The sequence below is a fragment of the Mytilus edulis genome, chromosome 4 (assembly GCF_963676685.1).
Source record: "Mytilus edulis chromosome 4, xbMytEdul2.2, whole genome shotgun sequence".
Taxonomy (NCBI): domain Eukaryota; kingdom Metazoa; phylum Mollusca; class Bivalvia; order Mytilida; family Mytilidae; genus Mytilus; species Mytilus edulis.
The window spans coordinates 2,933,236-2,952,303 of record NC_092347.1 but is presented as its reverse complement, the minus strand read 5'-3'; the positions used below and the strand labels follow the sequence as shown (position 1 = coordinate 2,952,303).

Here is a 19,068-nt window from a genome sequence, read left to right as displayed (position 1 = left end):
TCTTGATACTTGCATTTTGCCATTTAGGTCAAACAAAAACGATATAAATTAATATGATCGTATTTGATTTAGTCCGATCGGATAACATGCAGTAAAAATGCAGACACCCACTATGTTCTAATAGCTGACTGTTGATAATATAATATGTCTACCTACAACATTTCATTACCATCATTACAATTTCGGAAAGATTGCATTGAGTTTATTGGACAACGTAATCCACCTTATATCAAGGTTAAAAGTAGGCAATCATAACCTTAATTTGTAACTGTGGTTCTGTACGTCATACTAATGAATAATTGAGACGTGGGATATGCAAATGTTTATCGTCTCTTTAAGTTATACTTTTCGTACTATTTATAACACATAAGATGTGATATTATAGATTATAAAATTACATTTTTCATATCAAACCCCTTATCAGCCCTAGGTCATGATATCAGCCGGAGAGCCGACAGGCTCGCGGGATGATTTTCATCGTGGGCTGATAAGGAGTCTGATATGAAAAATGACATGTTATGTTCTTTTTATCATATACTCCAACAGAAGACATACAGACAAAAACTATTTGTATAACTTTGAAAAAATGCTTTTGTTTAAATATTTGTTTTTCATTTTTTATAATCTATTTTCCTGATTCCTAATATTTTCTTTTTATCCAACTTTGTTGTGGTTTACACACAAAAAATAAATTCCATTATGTTATATTTTCCTGAATTTGCTGAATGACGTCGAAATGTCATGCAATAACGTAACAGCAAATCATGCGGTTATAACCGGAAGCTGTTGATATGAAACGGAAGCAGTTGATATAAACCGGAAGCAGTTGATAACAAAAGTCATATCACACGGCTACGGCAATTCTTCAAATTTAATGAATAATTCTATGTACAAATAAAATTCATCATGGGGTGAAATTATACCATTATTTTCTAAAAGTATATGATACAATTGACTAAAGAGACATCTTCTAACAAAGGACCGTTTATATAATGGAATATGTAGTTCTCTCACAAGCAAAACACATAACTATACAACATACGGCTCTGGGACACATTTTACTGCATTCACACAGCACGAGTAATATATCCTGCAGTAAATATAAAAAACTTTTATGTTTTTATTCGGAACTAAAGAGTGATCTACAAAAAAACTTGTTTAACCCAAGTACATACGTCTTGTGTCTGTTGCAAATTGAAAACTTCGCCAAATGTTAGATGTCATATTTTTAATTTTTAAAGATAATGTTGAGTTCATGAGTTCTTTTAATAGATTCGTATTGATTGCAAATGATTTATTTTAATGATTTTTCAAACATTTTAAAAGATGGGGACACCGGACTATTTTTAGACTGTTTACCACCCCGAAGTTGTCGTTTTCAATGTTACGTAGGTCCCTTATGGGCTTATACCTAACCTTGATATTTGATAATGATACAATTTAGACATATGTGGTATAAATATCAGCACAGTCTATTCTGTACGTGGTATGTTTGATTTACCAAAATTTCATGGTCGTATATACAATGATGAAGAACTGTTAAAAAATCATCAACATTGGGTTGAAATTCAAATCTTCTAATTGGAGTGTTTTAAGATAAATTGCCCTTATATCACATATGTGTAAAACTGTATATCATATAACCTATAGGAAAACAGATCTACATAACACATGAATACATCAGAGATTTACAAGTCAGCATAAATTCGTAAAAAATAGACATATGTCTGTCTTATAAATCGAATCGAAATTAAAATGAGTCTAGATAAAACAAAGTTTCAGTTTAGATTGATTTATCAAGAAAAGTATTAATAGGACCTGCATCAGCCTCTGCTATCATTAAGCGTTCGTCATTCGTCTTCTTGTTTTCATTGACAAAATTGTCTCCATTGAAACTTAAAGGTCAAACGAAAACCATTTTAATCAAAACCATCCTTGACTTATGTTGTGTAAAAACGTGCCAGATATCGAACGGATATCTAGTCGCTAGAAAAAGATCATTAGGGACACATTGAGAAAATCTGTTATATGGTTGATGATCAATTAAAAAACAGTAAAGGCAGAACTGGTCAAATGTAAAGTTACTAATTGACAGACGGCAGTTGTCCCTAAAATGAAGACTTTCGCTTATTATTTGCATTCTTCTTATTATTTTGTTGTCTTACTGAAGTGTTTTAAAATAGGTTTCCAACCCTCTGCTGCTTTACAGTAAAAAGTTCTTTTAAGAGCATTCAATAAGAGTAGTTCACTTTGTATGTCTTGGAGTCTGAAATCGAACATGAATAAATATCTGTACATTTTTTCGTAAACACCTGTATTCGATGTTAAAAAAAAATCAGCCACATGCGAAGTGTTTAATTCCTTAGTTGATTTGACGTTCCCGACTGCTTTTAAAGCTAAAAGTGTTATTGGCATATCTATATAAAGGTCCGTTGATTTGGGGTTTATATTGTGGGTACTAGGTAATATGATATTTAGAAGATGTCATCATAAGCTTTCTGAATGGTTCCCATAACGATATTATCATCAGAAAATTCAACAACAAGAAATAAAATAGACAACTTACGCTTTCTCGGGTGATCTTTGTCCACTTTTGACAATTTTAAGAGATGTCTATATAATTAGGTCCTGCTGAAAACAGTTAATGTGACTATTTATTTAAATGCACACAACAAATCAAACCATATACATCTTTTAGAATAAAAACAATACGTAATTAAGATTGAACGAGAAATTCTTGAAATTCGTTTAAAATACCTGTACTTGTATATGGCTCATTTGATGCCTGATACTACATGTATTTATAAGTATTTGTTATCGTGAATTACATAACTACTTTTTTTTGTTTTTGTTTTCACCAGATCAATCATTGTTCGTCGTTAACTTCTACTAAATAAAATGTCACAGAACGTTAAACAGACAACAATCAATCAATATTCTAAAAAACAAGAAATTGGATTTATCATTTACTGACCTAAGGTTGGCTCGATACGAAAGACACCAATTTCAATTACTGGCGGTTAGCTATTCTTCAATGCGTAGACATATTTAAAACTGTACATTAGTTTAATATTGATACAAAAAAGGTAAATAAAGTGATAATGATAAAACCATAATCCCTCAATTAACTGTCATTAAAATCTAAAAGACTTTCATTGACATTTTCAAGTCGAGATACAATAAAAGGAAAAGACATTTGACTTGTATTATGTTAACTTAAAAAATGTACATAAATAATATATCTCTTTGATAGAGATAATAAAAAAAATATTTTACGAAAGACCATAACTTAAACATTGGTTTGATCATATCATTTTCCTGAATTTAACCTGGACAAAAATGTTAATACGATATTTGCACTATTCTCAAAAGTGGCACTGATTTATTGTTACTAAATCAAAGGAAAGCGAACGAGAAGATCACCGTATCTTTTGAGAGTAATGCTTACGAATAAAAAAATATATACAAGAAATAGTTTTCAATAGCTCACTTTTCAACATTCCTAACTATTTTCGTTCTACCTTTTTTATTTGTGTTCTTTGCTTTTTTGCTGGGTTTATACTTTGTGATTTATATTATTTACTCTTGAAATATTTGAGGCTTTCTGTATTGTGACATCCAATGTTGATCATCGAAGACAACATTATTATCTCTAAATTACATTTTCATTATATCACTGAAATTTAGGTCGCAGAAGTTTAACAGTAATATAATTCTTGTCTTGTAGTAAGCAGTAATGTTTGGCAGTTGTATAAGTACTTGATGACCAGGATGGCTTAGATCGGAAAGGTACATTTTTGTACAATATATTTGAAAGGGTAACAAAATGCTCTATATCTATAAATATTCTCAAAAGGAAAGAAAAAGGTAAAATTACAAAAATACTGAACTCAGACATTATCAGAGGAAAATCAAATATCACATGGCAAAATCAAATGACAAAACACAACAAAAACGAATAGACAACAACTGTCATATTCCTGACTTGGTACAGCCATTTTCAGATGTAGAAAATGGTGAATTAAACCTGGTTGTATAGCGCTAAATCTCTCACTTTGAACGACAGTCTCATCAAATTCCGTTATATTTACAATGATGAGTGAACTTAACAAACATAATAAATAAAATAGTCAAAATATGGGTACAGTAGTCATCACCGTGTTACAATTGTTAAAAGAAACAATTTCGCGTGTCTGACGTCGGACAATTTATACATCACAAACTTATTTAATTATACACAAAAATAAGTTTTCAAGAGTATTACTGGGCAAATACAGTCCACAAATCATACTGAATCAGAATAATTGCTTGGCCCGCTTTATGAGTCTAAAATGAGGCTTAAATATTAGTATTCAACCGGGGGTATTAGTAGCTACTGCCTTTTCCGTTTGTGTTTAATATTAAAGGAATTGGAAGTATTTTTGTTTCAAGAAAAATGCATATATAATAATTTGTTTTTATTTAACATTGCATATTTTAGGTAGTGGTCAATGACTACTTGGGGTATGCCTTCTCGTTGATATTGATTTGAAGATTATTTCTAATCAACTTTAAAAATAATTTCCATGTATTTGGGGTTCTTGCGGCAATGTTCCCTTGGGATAAAACCACATTGTCGATTCCTACCAAATATATTTACTGTAGTAGTAATTTGTGTAGACTTCTAAAACTAATGACGATAAAGAGCGTTTCTTGTCAACAGAGAAGTTATTATTATTATTATATAATTGAATATGCCCTAAGCGCTACACAATGCATTAATATTTCGAACACTTCCCTATTGTGTTGGCAAACTCCGTGTTGTAAACTTACGTTTTAAATCACAAATCCTCCTTTGCTGTTGTTAGAACAAAAGTAAAAACTGACATTTTAGTGACAACGTTCATCTGTACAAGAACAATTTGTAGACTAGTTAAATAAGTTTGAAGCTGTCATTATTCTAATAAAAGCATCTGCAATGTATTTAAGTGTGTCCTTTTTGTCACGTTTTCCTATTTGTCAAATGTTTCCGATTGGTAATCATCAATCTTACTTTCATTTATTCCAACTGTAATCTGGTTCTTAAGTTTCTACTTATACCAATTACTTCAGACGACAAGATCTCGAAGTCGATTAAAATTATCGTCTGCAAATTAATACAATTGTTATGGAATTAACCTATTGCCAAACAATGTCATGATCAATATATACATTTTTTATGATATTTCAATCTTGGTTTGTAAAACAAAAAAAATCTGGAAAATTCAAAGATTAACATTAATTTTAAGAATCTTGTGCTGTCATACCTTTACAATCCATTGTAAATATGCAAAACGTATGCAATATTATGAGATTTATTAAAAACGAAGTTTTTAGGCTGAAGCTATAGAACGCCACAGCTGTCTTATGTGGAACCCTGATATTACTTTTTGTTGTTCTGTTATTACTTAATAGTAATTTGTCTTTACATAATATGGTTTCACCATTACTAAATGTGGTTGTGTCATTAGACAATGTGGTTTTAACATTACTTGATGTGTAGGTGACATAACGTAATGTAGTTGTTTCATTACATGATGTGGTTTTGTTATTTCGTAATGATGATTTGACAATTCTTTATATGGCTTTAACATTACGTAATGAGGTTTCAAAATTGACGATTTTACACTACATGATGTGTTTGTATCAGTATTTGATGTGTTCATGCCATTCTTTAATGTGGTTATCCCATAACTACTACGAGGTAAAACCACGTGACTATTTTGGAAAAATATGTTCAATTTTTAGACAGATTTTGTGATGCGCTTCCTAAATAGATTTCTTGAGGTATGAAGAAAAAATAATTACACTACAACATTGTCTTATTCGAAAAATTGCTTCTACATAAAATCAAGTTCTCCAATGCGATACCACAATTAAATCCTTAGCTTTAACCCTAAATGTTTATTTATTTTATGTAAAATCCTGTTGTCATTCTAAGAATATTTATTGAATATGTATCCTTAGATTTTTTTTTTTTTTTTTTTTCCTCTAAATTTCCGTATAGAATTTGCAGACTCGTAAAATACCACCAGTGATTTTTTATTTTCCCTTTTAGATCTTCGGAATCTGTTTTTTCTGTATTTTTTGTTGTCGGTTATTTTGACAGGACAATGGTAAGGAGAAGATTCAGTCATTGCGAAGCAACTGAAATATTTTCACGCGATGATTACACCATTTTCACACGTTTCATTCGAAATCCGATTTATCATGTGTATGTTATAAAAATAATAAAAATTCTTATTATATGCAAAGTTGAAATTGATAAGCTCAACTCTTTACTACTGAATGAACAAAAAGACTTTTATTTGTCATGACAGAATCCTGTATATTTTATTGATTTATTTTTAAACGATATATGAACCATGGTTTTATTATGAATATGTTTTAAAGTCATATAAAACGAGTGACCGGTGAAAAATAATGTTATTCCAATTCTTGAACCAATGCATACAATGTATACATATTTTTTAAGGAGCCAGCTGAAGGACGCCTCAGGTTGCGGGAGTTTCTCGCTTCATTGAAGACCCATTGGTGGCCTTCGGCTGTTGTCTGCTCTCTCGTCGGTTTGTTGTCGCTTTGACACATTCCCCATTTCCTTTCTCAATTTTAAACATCATAAACACGAATATTTTTTTCGCATAAATTTCGTATAATCGTCATTTTTTTTTCAATCGGTCAGTGTTGTTGTAAAAATATGGCAGGTAATTAAAGTTCGTGTTTTGAAGCCGAAGTTTTACGATTGTCACCTGTTTGTCAACAATCAACAAAAAACATGGATATTGAGCACGTGTTTAACATGTACAATCAGATAATAATTTATTTTAAGGACATCCATGCGTACTGCGATCACAGGATTTTTACGATATGGGTCACACTGAGGTCACTTTGCAAACGAAAAATATGTCAGGAATTGCTTCCTGGAAGCAAGCAAGTAAACTTCTTCTAGATATGAACAAATTAAAGAATTTTCTTCAGAAAAAAAGTATATGTACATAAGTTTTATAATGAAAACTATCCATTGAGTTATAATAAAAACATATGCATTATTTTTTTTGATTTGAGGTTTCTTATGACTTTAAACTGAGACATATTTACCAAACTCAATTGCAGGACAATTGAAAACTGTAAGTCCTAGACGCAAATCAATACGGGGACTTTACACTTACAAATTACGACACGTGCACTTAAATACACTTTAAACTGAGACATATTTACCAAACTCAATTGCAGGACATTGAAAACTGTAAGTCCAAGACGTAAATCAATACGGGGACATTACACTTACAAATTACGACACTTGCACTTAAATACGTAAATTGCAAAAAGGTGGAGGGGTAAATCATAGATATCCAAAAATGCATTTGAAAGTGATAAATATTTCTACCATTCAAAAATCCAATAGAATCTCATAAAATCAAAAATTATTGGAATTGACAACATGTGTAGTCAAAATTGAGGCAGATATGAGAATTAATAGTACCATTAGGATGATTGAGTAGCCTGGCTTATGCATTTACAGCACATTATTGATTATAACATGGAAGCAAGAAATTTGTCTTTATGATTTATTATCGCAGAAGAAAATAGAACTGTACTTTTGGAATAATTAATTACCAACATCTTCATAAATTCTCTGCAAATTTATTCTCTAATGCTCTTTTACACTTGTTGCTTAGTCTTTAGTTTTCTATGTTGTTTTGTGTACTATTATCTGTCTGTCTGTTTTTCTTTTTTTTTAACCATGGCGTTGTCAGTTTATTTTCGATCTATGATTTTAAAAGTCCTTCTGGTATCTTTTGGCCCTCTTTTAAACTATCATTGAAACCTTTTTATATAGCTCTCCATCATATTTGATCAGATTTTGTAATACTTATACAACAGAACGTTTGTGACAAACGTAACTTAACTTCATGCGATAAGTAAACAATCAAAGTAACAAGCTAAAACCAATTGGATCGATTGAAGTCCAACAGAGGTTACCCGGTTGTTTCGACAGAGTATGTGGTTCTTGTTATAGTTTGCTCATTGCTTAAAACTGTACCTAAAAATTCTGATATTTTCGTCAATTGGTCACCGATGGTTAGTTGTCTCATTGAGTCCAATAAAACATCTTATTAATTTAAAATGGTCCTGAATATTTAAACGGGAAACAACTGCATGGATGTAATCTCGATCATCAATGATTCTGACATTTGCAAATAAATTGCAGGTTTTAAAGTGATTTGTATCATAGACATGACCTAATAAAAATATCTTTCTTTTGAACTTTTTGTACTATACTACAATTAAAATTGGTTGTTTTCTGAATGTCTTGTGGAGATTGATTATGATACAATAGAAGAATATGCAAAGTTATTCAACGGTAGCAATGAGAAAATTACCATTATAGATTATTTTTGCTTCAGTATAATTCAACAGATTAAGATGGTTATACAACAATTTACTTTCGTCAACATATTCTGTAAAGAATAATTTGACAATATATTTATGGGATAGGAAATAAATAAGTGCAGAAAAAAAATAAACCTATTAGCTTTGTGATTGTCGAATCATGTGTTTACCCGAAAGTCGGATCTCATTCAGCCTATTAAAATATTACAAAATGTACATAAAAGCCCTATGATTATTTTATTAATCTCCAAGCACAATGTGACGACACCTGGCAGTGTGAAATGTGTTCGAGGTATGATATTTATACTGCTTTGGAATATGAAGTGTCATAATGGCAGCAATTTTTTTTGGACAAAATAACACATGCAACAATGTTTTTACTCTTTGCTTGGCATACTTTATTAAGGTCTAACAAATAGTTAAAATTTCAAAATACATAACTAGTACCTTTTTTTTTGGATTATATGTTTCATTGTAATGATGCCTGAAGATGACATAAATAAGCATTTTCTATTCTGAAGATAAAATATTACTATATATGATGCATGAATGTTTTATTATTAATCGATTTTTGCTTTTTTAAAATTAACTTTCAGTAACTGCAAGTACTCTCAAATCTTACTTTCGTGTTAATTTGACCTGATGATACAATTGTTAAGTGTTTTGTTACTTAATGTTTACTCATTTAGGGTTATATCTCTACTCTCTATTGTCTAATATATACCAGCTTTGGTAAGGGTTTAGTATGACTACAGATGTCCACTTCTGTTGATAGCACTATGAACAACAAACTTATTTATTTTGTGAAAAATGTTTCCATTCTCCATTTATACTGTATACATTACAAACTTATTTCACATCTCACAGCGGTACGATATTGTTGCCTTTATTCATCGCTCCGGATCCTTTTTTATGGATTGTTTAGCTGCGTTGTGTCATAGATTAAATTCATTCGATTAGTGTATGTTCACTTAAGTTAATATGTCTTTTGATTGAGTTAAGCCATTTCAACTGATATTTTATAGTTTCGGGTAAGGGTAAAGGTGAGTTCCTGTTAAAACACTGAAACCCGCTGCATTTGTTTGCACTTTTCCTAAGTCATGAAACTGATGTTCAGAAGTAGTTTGTTGCTGTGGTTCATAAGTGGTTTCTCGTTTTTCATATAGATTAGATCGTTGGTATTCCCGTTTGAATGGTTTACAACTAGTCATTTTGAGGCCCTTTATAGCTTACTGTTCGGTGTTAACCAAGGATCCGTGTTGAAGACCGTACTTTGACCAATATTTATTTTTTTACACATGATGACTTGTATTGAGAGTTGTCTCATTGGCAGTCATAGCATATTTTTATATTTATGTACTGAACATATATGTAAGTTTTTTCTTATCAACATTTCGAAATTTCAATATTATATCGAAACGACAGCAGAAGAAATATTTTGTGTGAGGAATGGCACTTAAACCAGTACGGAAAAGTTAGGATATACTAGTAATCTTTTTATATATGATTTCAACATTATAGCATTGTTTTTTTTTCTTTGTTTAAGACTAATTTAGATAGTTTTCGTCAGCTAACAACTTACCTTTCTTGCGTTGTTACAAATTGCCGAAAAGTTAGGAAAGCAAAAATAAATGTGAGCTTCAAACGGATAGGTAAATAAATCATAAACTAAAATTGTGTCAGAAACGTTAGTTCCTCAATGATATCACGCCGATTCGCAATAAATGACAAGGACAGTCATATGGTTAGATCCCTTGCGTGATATCATTTGTTGAATTTTCTTCGTTGTTTCCGAGACCTAGAGATTTATATATTTTTCTTTCGGAAAATGTTTGTATTAAGAAAACATACGGAAGTTGTTGTTTTTATTTGTTACGTTTGTTGATAGCATTTAGTTTTAATAAGTTCATAAGTACTTCCTCTTTTAACATTTGCCATGAAGTCAGGTATGTATGTTGAACTTTGTTTTACATATTGTTTATCCTCTATTACATGTATTTACGCTGTTATTGTAATTAGTATCAAGTTTTCTTTGAATTTAATGCGTGTTCGTAATACAAATGATAGTCATTATATTCATGGCACGATCTTGGCCTCTACTGTCCGAATACTAATATGAATTATAAAAGATCTATATAAGACATATGTGTTTTGGGATCAATATTACAAGATATGAGTCAGGCGATCACTGAACACCTGAGACTATCATGTAAACCAATCGTTTGAAATCATACACGAAATATCAGATAAAAAGATAAAATAAATATGAAAAGATCTTTGTATTTCTTGTAAAGTGAAGCTTCAAAGAAAAATGATACGATCAAGGCTGCTACACTAGATTAAAACCATTGACATTGTAGTATCAGAAGGTCATGAGCCTTTATGAATATCGGGATGATTTACAACCAACATGATTGGTAATGTAATAGATGCCTCAAAGACACCTTACTTCGACTTCCTGATAAGTTTCTTTTTCTTTTGTCGATTGATTATAAGTTTAATGACTATTTTCTTCCTAGTTTTCTCTTTGTTTCAATACAACCATCTAAATAATTTTAGTTGAAATTGTGTTTGGAATTTTTTTATTTGTGTTTTTAGATATTATACGTCGTCAAACTATGACTTTATATTTTTGTAAATATGCTAATTTCATTCACAGCCATTTTTTTTTAAATAAATTTTCTGATATATTTACCTTGTGTATTTCTTTGATGGCTTCAAAAACGAATGGATCATTTTGTTGAATATCCCACTTAAACATTGGATATACACAATTTATCAAAGATATTTATATGTTAATGATTACATTATTTCCTCTATGATTATTATTTTATTCTGATTAAAGGGAGGATCTTGAGAAGAACTTTGAATTCCTTTGACATATTTTGATCCACCAAATGTTTATAACTATTGAATTGTCATTTCCTAATTAAAATCTTTTTTTTTTAAACTAATCAGAATTTGCCTGACATTAATACCTCAAATCTGGTTTGGGGGTGGGGGTGGCGGGGGGGGGGGTACTATTTGATTTTTTTACCATAGAGAATATGGGTTATTAAGCAGTTGAGTAATTAAATATTAAATAAGCGTGAGGTAAATATGTAGGTTTTCTCTTAAATCTATAGAATGTCCTTTTTGTCATCCTTGTCCAGGTATCGATTTGATAATTCTAGCCATTTCCGAAATGATTCTTGTGTAGTTTGTCTATCCACAGACCTATTAAAAGAGGGACGAAAGATACCAAAGGGACAGTCAAACTCATAAATCCAAAACAAACTGACAACGCCATGGCCAAAAATGAAAAAGACAAACAGAAAAACAATAGTACACATGACACAACATAGAAAACTAAAGAATAAACAACACGAACCCCTCCAAAAACTAGGGGTGATCTCAGGTGCTCCGGAAGGGTAAGCAGACCCTGCTCCACATGTGGCACCCGTCGTGTTGATTATGTGATATAAAATCCGGTAAATAGTCTAATTCGGTAGGTCACATTCATGAAAGGGAAGGGGATTGTAGTTACGACGTAAGGAACATATCCGATATCATTTGTGAAACGGTTATTCCATAACGGTCAACCAACTCGTGATGGCGTCCGTAAAATTTACGAAGGGATGATTTCAACTTCACCATTTGGAACTCTTGGTTTAATAGCTTCCTTGTGAGCAGTAACCCTCTATCATGAAAATCATGATAGGAAATGCAGGCACGGGAATATCGTATCAATTGGGAGATATATACCCCGTATGCAGGTGCTGCTGGAATGTTGCTACTTAGAAATGGAAAGTTCACAATTGGAAAGCTGAAATCATCTCTTTTGTCGTAAAGTTTTGTTTTCAACTGACCCTCGTTGTCAATTTCTAGATGTAAGTCAAGATATGAAGCCGACTTAACTGTATCTGTAGTATCCTTTATCTCCAACTCGATGGGATAGATGCGTTCCACATAGTCACCAAATTTTGAATTGTTTAGTGAAAGAACGTCATCTATATAGCGGAAAGTAGAGTTAAAGAATATTGCTAACTTCTTATCTTTCTTCCGAAGAAGTTCCTGCATGAAGTCAGCCTCATAATAATAAAGAAACAAGTCGACAAGTAGAGGGGCACAGTTTGTTCCCATTGGGATGCCGACAGTCTGTTGAAAAACACGTCCTCCAACCGTTACAAATATGTTGTCAATCAAGAAATCAAGCATGATAATATCGGTTTCAGAGAATTTTTTGTTTGAATCAGAGTGATTCTTTATAAAGTATGATTTATCCCTCCCTAAGACAAGATACTTGTATCTACGTTGGCCATTCTTTTTTATGAAGCAAAGTAATACCAACTCTTTCAATAAAAGGTTGTTATTAGAGCTTTTTCACGTATTGAACCCTTCTGCATCATTGTCGTCAGAACACCAAGGTACGAAACAGTAATTTTGTTGTTGCTGTTACACGTATTGAACCCTCCTGCATTATTGTCGTCAGAACACCAAGGTACGAAACAGTAATCTTGTTGTTGCTGTTTCACGTATTGAACCCTCCTGCATTATTGTCGTCAGAAGGTAGAGTAAAGGATGGCATCATTTATAAAACAAAATTTAAAAAACAGTGCGATTCTGTTCAGAGACTGCAATCAAACCTTATGATAGCATTGTCGGGTTTATCTATACTTTAGTTAGTGGATTGCTTTTCTTAACGGTTTACAAATTTTTTTTTGTTATGAATAAATAAATTACTTATAAACAGTTCGGTTAATTTCTTAAAACGTCATTCGTCAGACAAGTAAATTCTTACAACATCTATTGGGTGGAAATAAAATTGAGAATGGAAATGGGGAATGTGTCAAAGAGACAACAACCCGACCAAATAAAAAAACAACAGCAGAGGGTCACCAACAGGTCTTCAATGTAGCGAGAAATTCCCGCACCCGGAGGCGTCCTTCAGCTGGCCCCTAAACAAATATATACTAGTCCAGTGATAATGAACGCCATACTAATTTCCAAATTGTACACAAGAAACCAAAATTAAAATAACACAAGACCAACAAAGGCCAGAGGCTCCTGACTTGGGACAGGCGCAAAAATGCGGCGGGGTTAAACATGTTTGTGAGATCTCAACCCTCCCCCTATACCTCTAACCAATGTAGTTCCATCGTTGTTGAATTTTGAGCATATAGGATAATGACAATTCATGGACTAATATAATTTGTTATATCAGTAGAATTTTAATATTCAGCATGCATGTCAAACTAAAACATTGATCCAGACTCAGAAGCACAGATTTTAAGATCTCCATTTTGTCATATCTTGTGTTGAAATTATCACACTGGAACTATTGGAATACAGATCAGGGACGATTTTTTGTGATCGAATCATACAACGATAAACATATAAGTTTAAAGAATGCAGGGCGATACCTGTTGGGTTGTAAGTGAATGATAAGACAATAAAATGCAGCATAACGTGTTGAAATTCTATGATTGTGCAGTAGGAGGCGACAAACCCGCAGGTCAGAATTGTTTACAACTATATCTGTGGTTCAAGTTGATAGAAATTAGGTCATCATACTGATAACAGGATTGAAATTTTATATATACGCCAGACGCGCACTTCGTCTCCTAAAGATTCATCAGTGACGCTCAGATAACAAAAAGGTTAAATAGGCAAAATAACGCCATTAGTCTAATGCGCGTTTGTCTCATTCCTAACATTTTAATCAGATAAGGAAATTTAAGTTGAAGATATGTCGGTAAATAACGGAGGTATACATCCCCCAAAACTAAATATATCTAAAGATTTTGAACAAAAGTAGACTAAAGATGACTCTTAATAAACAGAAAATAATGACTTGAAAGATTTGTATATTTTTAACAATCACTTATTTTCTTCTGTGTCTAGATAATAGTGACAGCCTCATCACTAAGAACAGGTTTTATAATCCGATCTAAGTCATGGGAGAGAAAAAAGATTACATTTGACATTTAGTTAAAGAAACAATGATACGTTTTGAATTTCCCTTATATCAAATCAGATAAATGAGTCCTCTAGTATGAGTTTAATCTACAAAGAGTAATTATTAAAGGACAGTTTCATTGAATATTATTATATTGTTTTCTCCTTGTTCATTTAAAAGATGTCAGAGCCATAAGTAAATTGCTTGAAATTATCCGTCTTTTTCGTGAATTGTTTAATAAATTTGTAAGTATTTGCCAATATTAAAAAAATGCAGAACAAAAAGTTGAAATGATTCATCGAGGTGTGCGAAAAATAATTTACCTTACGATAATCTGTATAAAACTCAAATGTTGTTCTGACCTTAATTGTTTCATACAAAGATGTAGCAAATCATTGGTTTTGTTTGAACAGTCTTTTGTTTGCTTCGTCGAGCTTCGTAGACGTTATACTTATGTCAACACGAAAGGCATGAAAAGGGCTGTTGCTATGCAAAGGCAAATTATTTTTGGGTTTTTGAATTATCAGCCGTTGATTGCCAGAGCGTTAAAAGACAAATCATAACCAATAACGTTAAATAAATGTCTTTTTTTGTTGTTGTCTTGAATGAATAGTCTCATTGGCAATCATTACTATATCTACATTGTAAACGGTCCAGTTTGCCTGAGGTTGTAGTAATCTTAGTTTTAGTACTAAAATTACATACTTATTTACGAACTGGACATTTACCAATCAATTGTGGCTACTACAATCATGTCGGTACCGAAGCACTAGATCCATACTGTGAGCTCGAGGCTATTGTCGGACATTCAACAACACTCTGAAAAGTTGTTTTATATATTGTTCAAACAATCTTTAGAAATAAGAAGATATGGCATGAGTGCCAATGAGACAACTCTCCATCCATATCCATTTATGCCTGAATAGAAAAACAAACAAAAGTAGTACATGTTGGAATAATGCAACATTTTACAAACACTAAACTTACAGAAAAATATCGGTCAACACAGAAGAAATCATCGCTGTCAGGTAATATAATTGGTGTCCAAATGTCAGTCGTCAGTGGCACCAACTGAGCGCTTTTAAAAATTCCTCAAATATAAAAAGCATATAAGTTGCAATTGGCAAGCATACAAGGTATTACTTTAAAAAATAGAATATTTTAAATCGTTTTTCGTTTTAAGTTTCGGGACACTTGCCATTATCTATGATCTGCTATATGTGTACTTATACTTTAGTTTTGTCCTGTACATAATTAGTAATAACTGTATATTCTGATTCGATTTTTGTGTTTGTATCGTACGGCTTTGTAAAAGTGACAAGTTCCATTGTCCCATTTAATCTTGTGAAAACGCAAACTTTGTTTGGATCGAAAAATAACACCAGTAAATAGTTTTAAAACGACGAAATACAATAATTGTGGCAACATTGTTTAAAAGTCAAGAGTGATTTAAATTCCTCTCAACTTGTTTATGATCTTCATTCTAATTAACAACGTGCTTTAAAAGGATGTCGCCGAGAGAAACACAAAGACCGATTTCAATTAAATTACAGATCTCTTACAGATACCAACGAATATATATCTTCAACAACAATACCAAGAAATATAAAATAAAACTGATTAGAAATGACTTTAAAAAAGTTAAAAGCCAATTTGTACGAAATGTAGACTAATTTGTCTAAATGATCTCTTCCGTTGAGAATTAATGAACTGAAAGTTCCGTACAATAACACGGATAATTGAATTAATACTGTTCAAGTTGTCGGCTTTTATTTGAGTGTCATGCACTTTTATTTCGTTACATTAGAAGAAGAAAACTGTAACCCAAACAATAAAAGTAAAACAAGCTGCAATCCACTTTTTAAAGAATATTTATGATGGCTGGCATTTCGTGACACACAGATCAATGACTGAAAGTTCAGACAAAAAGTGAGACTTGAAATGAAACAAATGCATTCCGTATTTACAAATCCCGAGGCTTTCAATTAAATTCCAATAATGGATAAGATGAAGCAAATTGTTTATAGTATACGTATCTTTATATTGTATTGCATTCTTCAATTCTCAACATTTACTTATTGGTATCTTGAACGTACTAGCACGTTTTTTTTCCAAAATTTCCAACTTGCTGTTTTATATAGCAACTAGAACACACCCGCGAAATCATTAGGAGCGTAGTTTAAAGTATGTAAAGTGTTGTTGGAAGAATTTTGTAAAATATTGAATGACTGGAGAATTTCAGCAAAAGTATCATAAGTCATAGGTCATTATTTCCAAAATTGAAAACGCAAACTTTGTTTGGATCGAAAAATAACACCAGTAAATAGTTTTAAAACGACGAAATACAATAATTGTGGCAACATTGTTTAAAAGTCAAGAGTGATTTAAATTCCTCTCAACTTGTTTATGATCTTCATTCTAATTAACAACGTGCTTTAAAAGGATGTCGCCGAGAGAAACACAAAGACCGATTTCAATTAAATTACAGATCTCTTACAGATACCAACGAATATATATCTTCAACAACAATACCAAGAAATATAAAATAAAACTGATTAGAAATGACTTTAAAAAAGTTAAAAGCCAATTTGTACGAAATGTAGACTAATTTGTCTAAATGATCTCTTCCGTTGAGAATTAATGAACTGAAAGTTCCGTACAATAACACGGATAATTGAATTAATACTGTTCAAGTTGTCGGCTTTTATTTGAGTGTCATGCACTTTTATTTCGTTACATTAGAAGAAGAAAACTGTAACCCAAACAATAAAAGTAAAACAAGCTGCAATCCACTTTTTAAAGAATATTTATGATGGCTGGCATTTCGTGACACACAGATCAATGACTGAAAGTTCAGACAAAAAGTGAGACTTGAAATGAAACAAATGCATTCCGTATTTACAAATCCCGAGGCTTTCAATTAAATTCCAATAATGGATAAGATGAAGCAAATTGTTTATAGTATACGTATCTTTATATTGTATTGCATTCTTCAATTCTCAACATTTACTTATTGGTATCTTGAACGTACTAGCACGTTTTTTTTCCAAAATTTCCAACTTGCTGTTTTATATAGCAACTAGAACACACCCGCGAAATCATTAGGAGCGTAGTTTAAAGTATGTAAAGTGTTGTTGGAAGAATTTTGTAAAATATTGAATGACTGGAGAATTTCAGCAAAAGTATCATAAGTCATAGGTCATTATTTCCAAAATTCCCAATGTTTGGTTTTCTATCAATTTCAATATGAACATACATTTAGTATGTTATGAACATTTAAGTAAGGATCCTGTAATTCAGTGGTTGTCGTTTGTTTATGTGTTACATATTCGTTTTTCGTTAATTTTTTGTGCATAAATAAGGCCGCTGATCCATGGTGGTCATTGATAGGGTATACAGACTCTCTCTATTTAATAAACTCTGTGACCGCCGTAGATAGTAAACTTGAAAATGATAGCAGATAGAATTCTGAAAATACACTTTATTCTTTGTATATGTATGTTCAAAGTATACAGAAAAACGTAAAACGGGAGTCTAATCTGACTTAAAATTTCGTCCAATGACGGGACAATATCCGGATGCCTTTTTTCTCGTTTTTCTCCCAAAATAACTCAATCTGAATAATCATATGAATGGATGACAAATGCGACTATGCACTGTACCTATAGGACACAGGGGCGTGTTGATTAATTTATTGTGGAAAGAAGAGAAGCAACACCCAAAATGAGGTCTTCTCGTTTAATAGTATAGATGTTAATTGCAAGTTAATATCAACAAATTTAAATGTACAATGCTTGACTACATTGAGACATTCACTGATTTTCGCTTACTTCACCATGTTTACTACAAGCAAAAATTACTGATAAGTACGATAGCAGTTTTCTGCAAAGTGTGAAGACCGTCAAAAAGGACGTGAATGTTTACAATGTACCAACACTAGAAAAAAATGTAACATCTATATAGCTAGGGACAACAAATGATTTTTCAATGTTTCTTTAACGTGAGTTAGGTCACTAACATACACTACTCATCGCGAATTAAACGCTTAAATTCTACCAGTTGTCGCTGCAAACTTAAACGTCCCACACAACAAAACAATATGCCGCAAAATTAGAAATTCCTGATTATTGGAATGAAGAAAAATACAATGCATTTCTAAGACAGAAACATGATAATATAATATGAATATAATGCCTGTTTTAGTACTTGACCGACATAAAGAGCCGGATTTTATCACTAGAAAACAGTTATATGAGGACATTTCACCTTACCCGGACAAATACGTCTGAATCAGAGCCAATGAGAATGGACTTTACTCTTTAAATGCTACGTGCGTAGCAGAGAGGCTGCAACTACCTTATGTAAAGACCATATGGAGAACTGACTTTCCTATTCATTATATGGTAAACAATGAATGACATCATATTTTTGATTTCTAGGGTGGAACTGACAGTTGTGAGTAACATATCAAGTTCAAATATTTTTTGGATAAATAGCGTAAAATATTTATACTAATGACATGCTCTCAATCCGGCATTAAATATTAAAGTGGTAGACAAATTATTTTAAATTCTAATGATTTGTATGTTATGTATATATGTATATATGAATTTATTTTTCTCTTGTTCTACAGACAGTTTATAGTTAGTATGAATAGTGCATTTACATAATATGTTAGAAACTGTAAGCTTTGTAATATTTGTACTGTTTGTTCTTTG

At 31.7% G+C, this 19,068-nt stretch overlaps 1 protein-coding gene across 1 annotated transcript in view; it reads right to left on the bottom strand.

Moving 5' to 3' along the window:
* The window catches only part of LOC139521648 (neuropeptide receptor 15-like), a 100,785-nt gene extending 98,103 nt beyond the window's left edge, over positions 1-2,682 (bottom strand). Inside the window, exon 1 of the mRNA XM_071315133.1 lies at positions 2,567-2,682. The gene's annotated coding sequence lies outside the window, so the exon portion shown is untranslated. The remainder of the gene's footprint in view (positions 1-2,566) is intronic.
* Between the last annotated feature and the right edge of the window lie 16,386 nt (positions 2,683-19,068).